At 28.2% G+C, this 13,634-nt stretch overlaps 1 protein-coding gene across 1 annotated transcript in view; it reads right to left on the bottom strand.

Annotated features, from left to right (window-relative positions):
* The window catches only part of LOC107440975 (orexin receptor type 2-like), a 103,935-nt gene that overhangs the window by 25,235 nt on the left and 65,066 nt on the right, over positions 1–13,634 (bottom strand). The gene's annotated exons all lie outside the window — the stretch shown is intronic.

The raw sequence follows: 13,634 nt of genomic DNA, 5'->3' as shown, positions 1-13,634 counted from the left end.
TTGAAACAAATCGACTAATATTTCCTACTAATAAGTTTTTGCAGGGAATAAAGTTCTTACTCTGGTAATATTTAACCGCTTCAGTTTCTTGGTATTATTTATTTAATTGAATGGTTTTCTTTAGCTATTTCGAGCAATGCTGGAGTGCTTAGTAAAAAAGAAATCAGAAAAAAATTAAAGTTACTACAGGTACTACTCAGGGGATTAGTAATGCTAATGGGAAGTACTAAAGATATTAAAAGTACCGTTGGTTAAGGTGCTAAGGTAATGTTCAGGGAATAAAATGCTCTTCTCCTAATGATGTAACCCAGGTTCGAATTCGAGCAAGATAGTCAAAAACTGCGCTTGGCCCACATTCGCTGCATCTGTTGCAAACTATCCTCTGGGATAAATGGTTCGTGGGGTAGAAATCCTTTGCCATCATGCTTACTGTGGAAGGGTTTCGTGGTTTTCCTCTTTATGTAACGCATAAGCAGGGCAATTTCATCAAAAAAATCTTTACTAGGTCCAGTATGTTCTGATTCAGAGGAATGCTAAAGCTATTGGGAAGTATACTATATATATTAAGGGTATCGGTGGTAAAGATGCTAAGGTAATGCTCAGAAAATAAAACACTCACCTCCCAATTAGGTGACCCTGGTTCGAATTCCAGCGATAGTTGGTCGATTCGTAAACTGTGCCCGGCTCACATTCTCCCCATTGCTGACTTAAACTATAGCCCATGGTAGATGGTTCATGGTGCAGAAATATTTTGCCTGTCAGGTGAATTAAGGAATGTTTTTGTGGTTTTCCTCTTCATGTAACACATATGCAATGTCATCAGTTTCATCGAAAAGCCCCTTGCAAAATCGAGTTAAATTCAACGCTTGATTTTGGAGGTGGGGATTCTAGAGGAGTTGCAAGGCTACAGAGGTGACATCGCTAAGTCAGTTTTTAACCTTGATTTTAAGTAATGTGAATAAATTCATTGATTTTTAGAAACGCAATAAATAAGCAGTGTTTACAAGAAGTTTAGAAACATAATAAATAAGCAGCAAAACATGAACATAATTCGAAACTCTAAAAGCAAACAAACAGTGATAGCCTAATATACATAATTCCACATAATATTATTGACTTTTCGAAGGAAATGCTATCAGTTTCAGTAAAAGAGAAACATAGAGATTTTTTTATAAAGTTTGTCTTATGTTAATGGTATTAACGTTTCTATTTGATGGAAAAAGATAGATTTTTTATAAATATTGTCTTATGGTTAATGGTATCAACGTTTCAGCAAAAAGTAAATAGAATTTTTTTTATAGAGTTTACCTTATGTTGACCGTAACTTATTTTTTAACCTTAAGCAACTTTGCAGATGCTCTTTGAAAATCACTGGTATTAATAATTGGGGAAAAGAAGAACTGTACCGCTAAGCAAAATCTCTCTAATATAACGTTGCATATCGTTAACATTTCCTAGTATATTTTTAATTTCATTAAATTTATGCGTGAAACTCAAAACAAAAATTAGCAATGTCAATAACCAGAAACATTATTGGTGAATTCATAAATAGTTTTTATGACATTTAATTTGATTAATCTAGAGGTATTAGTTTTTGACAGCGTTCAATAACTAACTTCGGTGACTTTTTTGGTGATTTTTCTGTTAGTCTTTACAGATATTTTCCCTGAAACATTTAGAGCTGATTTGTCTAGTTTTTGCAATGCAATTAAAAATATTTTACTCAGTATAGAATATAGTTTTTAAATGAATTACATACGTCACATACCTAAAATGCATTTAAGAAAAAAAAATTACAAACACTTCGTTAAATCTCTACAATAATGAAACGTTTTTAAAATGTAAATTTCAAATTTTTGTGTAAGTTTAGATCTTAAAGCATTTTTACCTCGGAATTATTTGAAAATATTTTAATGGACAGTGCACAAAAAAAGTGGGTTATCCTAAATAACATTTGCTAATGATCAGGTTTTTGCATGCTAGGACTAATTCTTAGTGGTTTGAGGTATGAGGGGAATCACAAATAAGTCTAGATGATATTTTAAATTTGGAAATCAGACACATAAACGCATTTTTTCAGAATAATCTTACTTTTTTTCGACAGATTTGTATTTCTGACTCTCAAAATATTCGGGGTAGCGACAATCTCGGAAATAGGGTTTTAATAGTTTGGTCAGGAGAGCAGACGAACGTTCGAACCTCTTATTGTTAATTTTATTGTCTGCATATTTCTTCATTTTTAAGCGAATTAGAAAAATTTTGCACATAATTATAAAATTTTTATATCTGACGATAATTCCATGAAAACATAATTTTAATAATTAATTATTTATTTTTTATTATTAATAGTGTCAGGTATACACATTTTCACATAAGAATGTAATCGCCCGAGGAAAAAATACAAAATTTGAATGAAATCGGTTGAATGGTTTCTGAGAAATCAAATTTTGAAACTACTGCTCCTTCTACCACTCTCCTGACTAAGTTTTTAGGACAGTATTTCACAGATTAGAGCTTTTTTCCACATTTTGAGCCTCAAGAATCCCTTTCCGTCGGAAAAAAAAGTATAAAAATTCAGAGAAAGTACGTTTTTGTTAAGGTTTCGTAACCTAAAATATCGTCTGCTCAATATGATTAGCAGGAGAAAGGTCAGCCTTCTGGAACAATTAAGATCGAGTCCTAAGATCAAAAGAAAATTCATGTTTTTTTTTCACGTATTGTACATGCTGATGTTTTAATTTAAAAGAGTTTGTATAATATTAAGCTAAATTACATTCAGAATTCTCATGTTTTCTAAGTATCATGAATTCCTATTTCCTTTTGCTGCAATTTCAGAATTGAGAATTGATTCTGATAATTAAATTTAAATCCCTTATCGATCAAATAGTTGATCTCTTATGACAAATAATGCTTCATCAGGTTTTCCAATCTGCCCCTTCTTATTTGGATGGATAGTTAGCTTGAATGTTTATTTTTTTTACCATTACAGAATACTAGTGAAATGGTTTACTTAATTATCAAACTGAATCATTCTAAAAGTGTAACATTACACATGAATATTTTTTTTCATATGCTTTCATAGAAACAAAGTTATGATTAAAAACATAACTTTGTTTCTCCTTTAAGCATATTAACAGCATGTTTCTAGTTAAAGCAAGCATAAAATTTTTAATTTTCGACAGTTCCTAATTTTTTTATATATATATACAAAATGAAGAATTTAATTCTGTAAAATATTTAAATCTAAATAATGCTTTTAATAAAGTTTTTTTTACATATTTCATGTATTTGCCAGGAAATAATTTATTATAATTTAGATGAAACTCGCAGACAATGAGGATGTTGCCTTAATGTAGCAACCTGATCATAAAGTAAACTTTATTGAGGGTAAATATATTTTGACATACTGTTCATTTAAATGATAGGTACACTGTAAAAAAGGATTTTTCAAAATTGTGCTTAAATTTGTCAAAACAGCCCCGATGCGAATAATATTCAAATTTGAAATCCCAATGTATTTGAATTTGAAATATTATATTCTAATTTTTAAGCAAAATGCATAGTTTCAAAAGTGTTGCTGAGGAGGAAATTCATGAGAAAAATGCCGACAGGATTCAAACCAAGATCCTCCGGTTTTGCTGTGTGATGCTCCAATCACTATAGTTACACTACCCACTCCACGGAGAGTGAAGAAGCTTTATAAATTCTATTCGCTTAATCAATCCGCTAATTTTCAAGAAAACGGTCGTAAAAGTGCCTATTTTTTTTATACACGTATCTGATTAGTGCTGACATCCAGTTTAAAGTAAACGAACTATCTATAATTAACAAAAAAATATCCTGGTTTGTAAAATGAGAAATAAAATGTTTTCCGTGCAAAAGAAATGAATTAGTTTTATTCTTATTGGCGCGTTGATACTGAACACTCCAGCCCGGAAATATCACGAAAGCGAGAAATAGAGGGCGAAACCTCACCCCGACATTTTCACGGGAGCGAGAAGGAAGGGATTAATGATGACTATGTTGAAAAGTGAATAAATGTTCATATTTTAGTTTGCGATAAAGTTAACGTTCATGAATATCGATTATTTTACTCCAATTCAAAACGATTTTTATTTAAAAATTGACCCTCGTAGATTATTATTTTGAGAACCAACCACTGTGTTATTATTTTTAGTTACAACAGGCAATCAATATTGCCATAGAAAAGAAAGCATTTTAGTTTTGAAATTGTTTTAATAGTAATATGCTTTATACCATGCATTGTATTTTTGAAATACTAGTTAGTTACCTTGTCATTTCCACGGGAGCGAGAGGGAAGAGATTAAAAGAGTTAAGATACAGCGAAATAACAAAAATTGAAATTAAAATTTCTGATTTCTTGATAAAGCTATTGGGATCATACTTTCCAAATTGTAATCGGAAAATAGTATATCATGGTGAATCATTGCTGCAGTAACTTTATAAAGCTTTCTTACTCGTCATGGACTGGGTTGTGTTACTATGGTGGTTAGAGCATCCTCATACGAACCTTGAAGTTACACATTCTATATTCTTTCGTTTAATCATATATACCCCATAAAACAAGTTTAGTAACAGTAAAAAATATCAAGGAAGTCCAAACATTGCTTTAAAAGTTACTGAGGGTAAATATATTTTGACATTTTAAATTGATATGATGATACTTGCGTTTATTATTACAACAAAGGTGTTAAAATTTGCAATATATACCCCATAAAAATAAGTTTAGTTACAGTAACAAATATTAAAATAAAAATCATATTTAAATTACACTTTTTTGAGAAATATCAAATATTCCCACGAAATAAATTAAAATGTAGGAATTTATTCCACGTATAATTTTTACTAAATCACATTATATACTAATTCTTACTGAAAGAAACGATGCTAAACTCATCGCAGAATTGATTTATGGTAATATGAAACACGAAACCTGTCTCTTCTATTTAATTATACGGCCTTGTCTGATTTAATTTGGAAACTTACAGTGAGAGAACAATTAATTGAATTTCTAGTATTTACATGCATCTAAGTATAAAATATTTAAGTTGAGTTTTACAGAATACCGTTTTCACGTGATACATTGGAAAATGCTTGTCAATTATTGCAACCTGTGTTAATGAGATAATATAAAATTCATCTCGACTCATCTTTCAGATAAAACATGATATTATATGACCCATGAATAAATACATTAATTACATCACTTGGGAACATTTTTTGGGGGGATTTTTGAACAGAGCTTAGTTACTTTCCTGTCACTGTGATTTCAAATCCGCAATAACCTTTTTTTTTCTCCAAGCCAAAGTTTATTTTTAGATGACAATTTTTGTAGCAAAGTGCAAATCTAAAAACGTTATAAATAACAAGTCGTTTCGCAAATGTTAGGTCAAATAATAAGGATTAAAATTGCATCGGAACCTTATAATTGCATCGGATGCATGCATGGGAATGTCGTAGTACACCTCTAGGGACTCTTTTCTATTATAAACTGCTAGATCTTAATAGGGTAAGCACCCCTAGCGGTGTGCGATGACATTCCCGTGCAATGGTTCCTAATAAATTTTAATACTGATTACGTGCCCTAGAAGTTTTTTGAAACATTTACGCAACCCAATATTACATATAATGCTTATAAATTCGTACAATTCGTCAAAAAGGAACTGAAAATGCAATTAAAAACTATAGCTTGGAGAGATAAATCGCTTGCAAATTTGAAATCCCCTCACCTGAATTCGGCAAAAGATCAAGTATTTGTATACGTGTAACGAAAAATTTGTTCCATGGGGTAATTTATTTGTATTAATACATAGTTATTTAAAAATATTAATGTATTGCTAATTTGAGAAAACTATGTATATAAATATTTCGTTTCATAGAGAATAAAACAGATTATTCCAGGAAATAATCAAACGGAATACTTTTTACTCGCGAAAAGGATCATTGATACACCTGACATGTGACCTCAGTGCCAGATGATTGTTTTGTGAACAAGATGGCCTTATTTATTTTTCTGGATGTTGCTACTTTAGGTCGAGCTAAGCTTCTCCTCTTAAGTTAGAAAGTTAACTCACTTATTTTCTCAATTTAATTAATTAATTACATGCAACGCTGTATGGCATATCAAATTTATTAAAATATAATTCTTTCCTGTTTACATCTTTTATTTACGTCCTAGATTTACCATGCGTTCATGTATCTTAACTGCGATTATTTTTTTTTTATGTACACGGCAACTTTGTTGCATAATTAGTTTGTTTATGTCCTACATGGCTTCGTGCCTGTTTTTTGTGCTAAGGCAAGAAATAAATCAAATCTTTTTTTGTGAAAAAACATAGAATGTGTAACGTAGGAGAATTCATGCTCGACACCCTAGGCTTACTCAAAATAGAGTGGAAAGAACAGATGCTAACATAAACAAAGGAAACGCTTTCACAGCCAATCAGGATCCATACCCACAATGACGTCGTGTGAAGTTATCTAATTTTTTTTATCTAAATCTTAATTTTCAGAGATTGCTAAGCTTGCATCATTTCGCTTATCTGTCCACTATAAATCCATCAATGATCAATCAGTTACAGATTAAAGAATACGTTTCTATTTTTTATTTTTTTATTTATTTATTTTTTATTTTTATTTAAACGACTTAAAACTCCTCATGCACCACAAAGTATAGCATGAGGCTTACAGTTGTAAGTAGAAAACAAAAGGAGAAAAATTTACAAATTTACATTAAAAACAAAATTCCGCAAGGCCGCAAGACTTTCAATACTTTTGACCAGTTCTGATAAGACAGGTGGCCAACAAATAGAAAGACGTCTCAAATCAGTCTTTAAATTCATTCGGGCACTCGCATACAGACTACAGTGAAGAAGAATATGTTCAGCATCTTCATCAGCATCACCGCAAGCACAAATTCCACTGGTCTGCAGATGGAAACGAAATAAATATCTCTTAAAATTTCCATGGTTTGTTAAAATTTGGGTCAACTCGTTTCTATTGGGATGGGAATATGAATCAACCAATAGGAATAGTGTTAGCAACTAGCTGACATTCACAATCACACAATTATAGCAATTGATTGATTGATTTTACTCAGTGATATATATCGACACCTAGTTTAAACATCTCTATTAATAAATAGAAGAGATTTTTTTATTCAAAATTTAGAAAACACTTATATGGTCAATTTATTAAATTCATTTTTTTAATCTCATTATTTTTTTAAACAATTCGGGATCATGACGATAAAAGAATATAAAAAGATGCACGGATATCTCACAGACCATAAGAGTAAGCTACAACTCACAAATTATTTAATACAGGATGTTTCATAATCTTCGTATTTAATATATATATTCAGAATTCTTGCCGAAACTGAAGTAAAAAAATATCAAAATGGGGATATCTCAAAGTAACGTCTAATCAAAGAAAGACAAAAATCATTTTGAAATTCGACGATTCATTATTGAGGAACCAGAACCGAATGTATTAAAACCAGTTTGATTATTAGAAGAAGCAGATAGAAGTTTTATCTTCGAGAAAACATTTTCGAGGTTAATCTGGCATTTCAACAAGTTTTTCATGTTTTTAATTCCAATTTAATCAAAGAAGATTTGTCTTATTTCGATAGTTTTTGTTTTTCTCCATTTAAATGAGTTGAAAATTGTGTAGACTTTATTTTACTTCATATGTGACAGGAATTCAAGAAGTATATACTAAGGGACATGTTTATGGATCACCATGTATATAATAGTATATGAGATATTAATTTATTGTTATAGAATTAGATCATCCAATGCATTTCATTACTTTTTTATTGTTGATAAATAATTATCATCGTATCAAGAAATATATTAAAGTAAAACATTAATATTATAAGCCGAAATATTAATCATACCTTACTTTAAAAAAATAATTATGTTGAGTATTACCATGATAAGTGAATACTGTTTAAAATTCAAATACGGTGTTAACATTGTTTTTATTATAAAGGAATATGAGTAAAAACAGAGGAAAAGTTATAATTTAAAATAGTACTTCAACTTTTTCAACAGAATTAAATTAAAAGAATGTAACTCACGATTGTAATAATGCATGTCAAAGGAAAAATACTAAAAACGCTTCATTCAAAATGTCTATGTTTTCAAAATTAAATTTTATAATTGCTTTGAAGGAATATAGAAACAAAAGCATCTTTTTATCAGATTATATTTGAAACATTAAAAGATGTTTTTGTTCTTAATCTGTCATTAAGCCCATAATATTTCACTTAAATTTAATGTAAGTTTATTTTTATTAAAAAAGAATTATAGTTATTGCAGACATTAAGTCAAAAATTATTATTCATTTATATGACAAAATTTCTCATTTGTTATGAATGTTATATTCTTTTTACTTTATATTTTCCTGGATGGCTTCAAATTTTATTAAATAAAAATACGTATGAAGGAAAAAAAACAATAACGTATGAGAAATATACGAGTTTAAAAAAATGAGTATTCAAATTTATAAAAAGTAGTGGTATGATAATCGACTTTTTGTTAAGAAAAAGTCGCACTTTTACTATATTTATCCATGAAGAAAATAACCTAGCTGAGTTTTGGAAAAAATTGCTTCTCCTAGTTTTAACAGAAAACTTCTACGCGTGCTTATTTTTATGCACTGTTTTGCATAAAGAACTGCTATCGATTTTGTTACTGATCCACCGGGATGGAATTTCAAAAAGGTTTTTTTTCTTGAGACTAGTGATCCACATAAAATCACTAATGCAGACTCAACTAGTTTATTATTATTTTTTCCCTTTAATCTTTTACCACGCGCTGATACTTCTAGCACTTTTTTTTTCCAGAATGAAAAATCATTATCAATTCTGAACTGAAACTGGGCCTGGGCTCGCTGCCACTCACTAACCCCGATAATTGCAAAGCATAATTGATGCTTTTTGCCATAAATCAATTTTTTTTAATGAAAGTTGAAATTATTCACTTAATATATAAAGACTAAAAAGAATTCTGCCTGTTACACTTTTGCCTCACTCCCAAGCATTTCCCCGACGAATCATTTAAGATCTATTAATGAACATAATAATATTGGCTAATAATCATTTTCCTTAAAAACATTTAAAGTCAAAGATATACTTTTATAAGAAATATAATAAGGTATACTTTTATGCCTTTAAAGACCCTATTGATGATTAAAAATGTATTATTGATATATTGAAAAAATATATTAATATATAATAATTTTAATTATAAAATATATATTAATATATAATAATATTAATTATAAGAAATACATTAATATATAATAATGTTAATTGTAAAAAATATATTAATATATTAATGAAAAAAATATATTACTGATATATTAAAAATATAGCAATGAAAAACAACAAAACTTTAAACTAAAGAAAAATATTTGACCCATAGGAAAAATAAATATTATAATTTTTCTTGCTTTTATTGTCTAAAAAAAAAGATTAAAAAAAAACGCTTGCCGCCACTCATAAACATGTTAAACTGCTTTTTGTGCAGTAATCTGTTGCCATCTATCAAATAATACGCTGGAGATAAGGCTCTGTTGTATGGCCATGTATATAAATATTTGATCCATAAGAAAAATAAATATTAAAATTTTTCTTGCTTTTTATTGTCTCCAAAAGAAAAAAACGCTTTGCCGCAACTCATAAACATGTTAAACTGCTTTTTGTGCAGTAATCTGTTGCCATCTATCAAATAATACGCTGGAGATAAGGCTCTGTTGTATGGCCATGTATATAAATATTTGATCCATAAGAAAAATAAATATTAAAATTTTTCTTGCTTTTTATTGTCTCCAAAAGAAAAAAAACGCTTTGCCGCAACTCATAAACATGTTAAACTGCTTTTTGTGGAGTAATCTGTTGCCATCTATCAAATAACATTGAAGATATTTAGTCTGGTTAATAAGCTGGAGATAAGGCTCTGTTGTATGGCCATGTATATAAATATTTGATCCATAAGAAAAATGAATATTAAAATTTTTCTTGCTTTTTATTGTCTCCAAAAGAAAAAAAAAACACTTTGCCGCAACTCATAAACATGTTAAACTGCTTTTGGTGCAGTAATCTGTTGCCATCTATCAAATAACATTGAAGATATTTAGTCTGGTTAATAAGCTGGAGATAAGGCTCTGTTGTATGGCCACCTAACCAAGTTTTACCCTATATTAAACATTGCTGGTAAGGGGCTTTTGCTATGTGGGCTGTATATTATTCATTAAAATCAGTAAAGTGAAAAATGTAAAAAATTGAGTAGTAAATTTAATAAATTCAAAATTTGGAGATTTTCACCTTTTGAAATTTACTTGAATATGAAAAAACTTAAATTGCCAAGTGAGTTTGAGTTTTCTTGAATGATGCAGGGAATTTTTTTCCTTTCAAAAGTTTTTCTGCAATCTAACACTGAAACTTAATGTTTCAGTATGAGCAAAATGAATTCAATGTTTAAAATACTTAAAGTTTTTTTAAAAAAAATTTATTAAAAATGTAAAATATATATCTGTTTTAAGACTCAATTTTAGGTTTTTATTCAAACTTTATGTCTACTTATTATTGTTATTCCAAAAAATGAACCAAAACAACTAAATTAATTCGGTTTTTGATTAATAATATATATATTCAAATTTATAATAATAAAATTTTAAAACATGGAAAACTTCACCTAGATATAATTCAGCAATGTTTAATAATTAATAAGAATGCTGGTATTAATTTAAATGTTTGAAAGATAATTTATTCTCATTAAAGAAGAACGAAGGGAAAATACGATGAATATATAAATATAATTACTTTGCATGCATTTAAAAAGTATCGAACAAAAACTTTAATTACTATCATAAAACTCTAATTACAAGGCGTCTCAAAGAATGTGTCATTACGTTTTTTAAATAATGGAAAATAAGTTTCATCGAGTTTTTATCAGAAATACTGTATTAGCCTTTTTAAAAATAACTGTATCACTTCCAGTTTAGACATTATTATAATTTATTTAAAATAGAAGAGTTTTATGCTCACTATTCATTTTTATATACTGATAGAACAAATATTTTTAGATATAACTTATTTTAAATATATCTTAAAAATATAACATGTTTTAAATATATCTAAATTAAATATATATTCTTCAGATCAAATTTTAAAAAAATTAACCACTTTACTTTTAAAATGTGTTCTTATTCTGTTTAGTAGATTAAATCTAAAAAGAAAATATAAATTCTAATATCTGATCTCTAACTCAAAAACAAAATATTCGAAATATACACGGATATATAGTTTTTAATCAGAACTTGGGAAAAGAAACTGTATTAGAGGGAACTATATTACCCTTGAAAGCTCTCTTAGACAAACTAATAACCCCGGTTTTGTCCTAGTAAATTTAAAAGCCATGAAGTGGTCAGTGTTGATGTCTATGCTAGACGACAATCAACGATCGACAAAAACATGAACATAGAGTTTAACTATAAAAGAGAGCACACATGACGATAATTTTTGTCCTCATAATGAAACCACGAGACTGGGTGAATCGAGAGAGAGTATTTTCAACTTAAGTTTCTCCTTGTTATTTTAATGGAAGAAAATCGATGCCGGTATTTTAAAGCCATGAATTTTAAAATATGATGATTGTTTGGAGCGCAATTGGTGGCATAGAGAAATTTGTTAAATGAGAACCTTATAAATTTCACAGGGAAAAAATTTATCACTTTTTGGTATTACATCTGTTTTATTTATAATATAAATAAACTTTTAACCTCTTTTTTCTTTTCCTTAAAACATCATATCAATCCCGATTATTCCATTTTATTCACTTTATTCCATTTTATTTCCAAAAAGCTTACAAGTAAACATTAAACAAATAAGAGAAGCAACTTAACCATAATCTAATGATTATATAAAAATATTCGTTATTAATACATAATTTTTTAAAATTCTAGTGTTAAAATATAGTAGGCGAAGTTTTGGAACCATTCTTGTTCCTTTTTTTCTTCGTTTATTTGCGTTATATATTTTTACTCTCGCTTATGTCTTCAAGAGAAATACACTCCTTTATGTATTTTTATAATTTCAGTAGCTTGCTTTTGGTTATTTTTGCTCATAACAAACATTTGCTCGCAGAAAAGAGTGGTGCTGAAGGATTAATTTAAAATGATTCGATAAATAGGGTAAGGATTTTTAAGATTTAATTATTAGTTACTTAATAAAATCATTTGGTCTTTTTCAATTGTAATAGTCAGATTTTCTTCAAATGCAATAATACGTGAAAAAAATCTAGAATAATATCAGAAGTATTATAGTTGTTTAACCTTGTCACAGTAGGTGTAAAAGTAAAATAAAATTGAAAAGTAAAATTAGGGACGCTTTTTATTATTATTATTATTAATGTAATGCAGCCTTTATTTTCTCGATTTTAATTAGATTTTTTGACTCCTTGACGTATCTTTGACGTTATCTTTCTTTTGTGAATACGTTGTAAAATATTAAATACTTGGAAAACTATTCATGATTTTATAAGATGTTATAATATTATTTGTTTTGTTAGATCAAAACTTAAATGTTAACTTTTTTTTAACTTAAAAACTAAACTCCTTAAGATAAATTCTAAAACATGATACTTTATAATTATGTATCAAATATTGTATAACTTAAACAAATGAAGCAAAATTTGAATTAATTGCAGTTTTTTTTTTAAAATATTCAAAACAGTATTGGATGATATTATTATTAAAATAAGTTTTAATAAAGGTTAACGTATTATTAATTAGTTTTTTGAAATTTTTAAAATTCCCAAGTTAAATAAGAAAAAAATTTGCTTTTTTAACTTCAATAATAAATGCGGATATTTTGCTAGAATAAACTATGTGAAACATTTTAAAACTTTAAATCATTTTTAAAACTTAAAAATTAATAGTATATGGCTATCACAAGATACATTTCGACCCTTTTTAAAAGTAATTTAAAAATTAAAACTTTCTTGATTTTGTAAAAATATAAACATCAAAATCAAAATTATTCACTACATTACTGCTCTGCTAATCTTTATGTTTCTGAAGATTTAACTTTCCAGTTTACCTCCATTGTCTGCATAAGTATAAAACACGAATCTACCAGAAAAGAGCACTCATCTGTAATGTCATACGACGCCTTTCTTTCTTCGCCAAAATCGCCAAATGAAAGGAAACACGCGTCCGTTGAAAAACTGATGTTTAGGACGAAGAGAAAAGGGCAAATATATCAGCGGGCTTACTCTATTTGTATTTCAACTCGATGAATATGACATGTGAGACCATACTTTAGAACACTAAAGTTATAAAAATATTCATGTTGAGATTATGTGTCGCTTTATTTTATAGGGAAAAAAATACCAAATATAACGGGCGAGAAAGCATTTCTTTCAACACTTTACAGTAGCACGCTATAGGGCTTAAGTTGATTTTTAGAAATGTATATAACTCAGTATAACATCTATATAAAATTAAAGTTTATTAAATCTTTTTATTTCGTTAAACAAACTAAAAGTAAAAACAAAATCGTTAATAAAAAAAAATAATCAACATTTTTAAAAAGTAACATTTTA

The sequence above is a fragment of the Parasteatoda tepidariorum genome, chromosome 10, assembly GCF_982258835.1.
Source record: "Parasteatoda tepidariorum strain Cologne lab strain chromosome 10, Ptep-v5.0, whole genome shotgun sequence".
Taxonomy (NCBI): domain Eukaryota; kingdom Metazoa; phylum Arthropoda; class Arachnida; order Araneae; family Theridiidae; genus Parasteatoda; species Parasteatoda tepidariorum.
The sequence above is the reverse complement of the archived record's forward strand: the minus strand, read 5'-3'. Positions and strand labels throughout refer to the sequence as shown.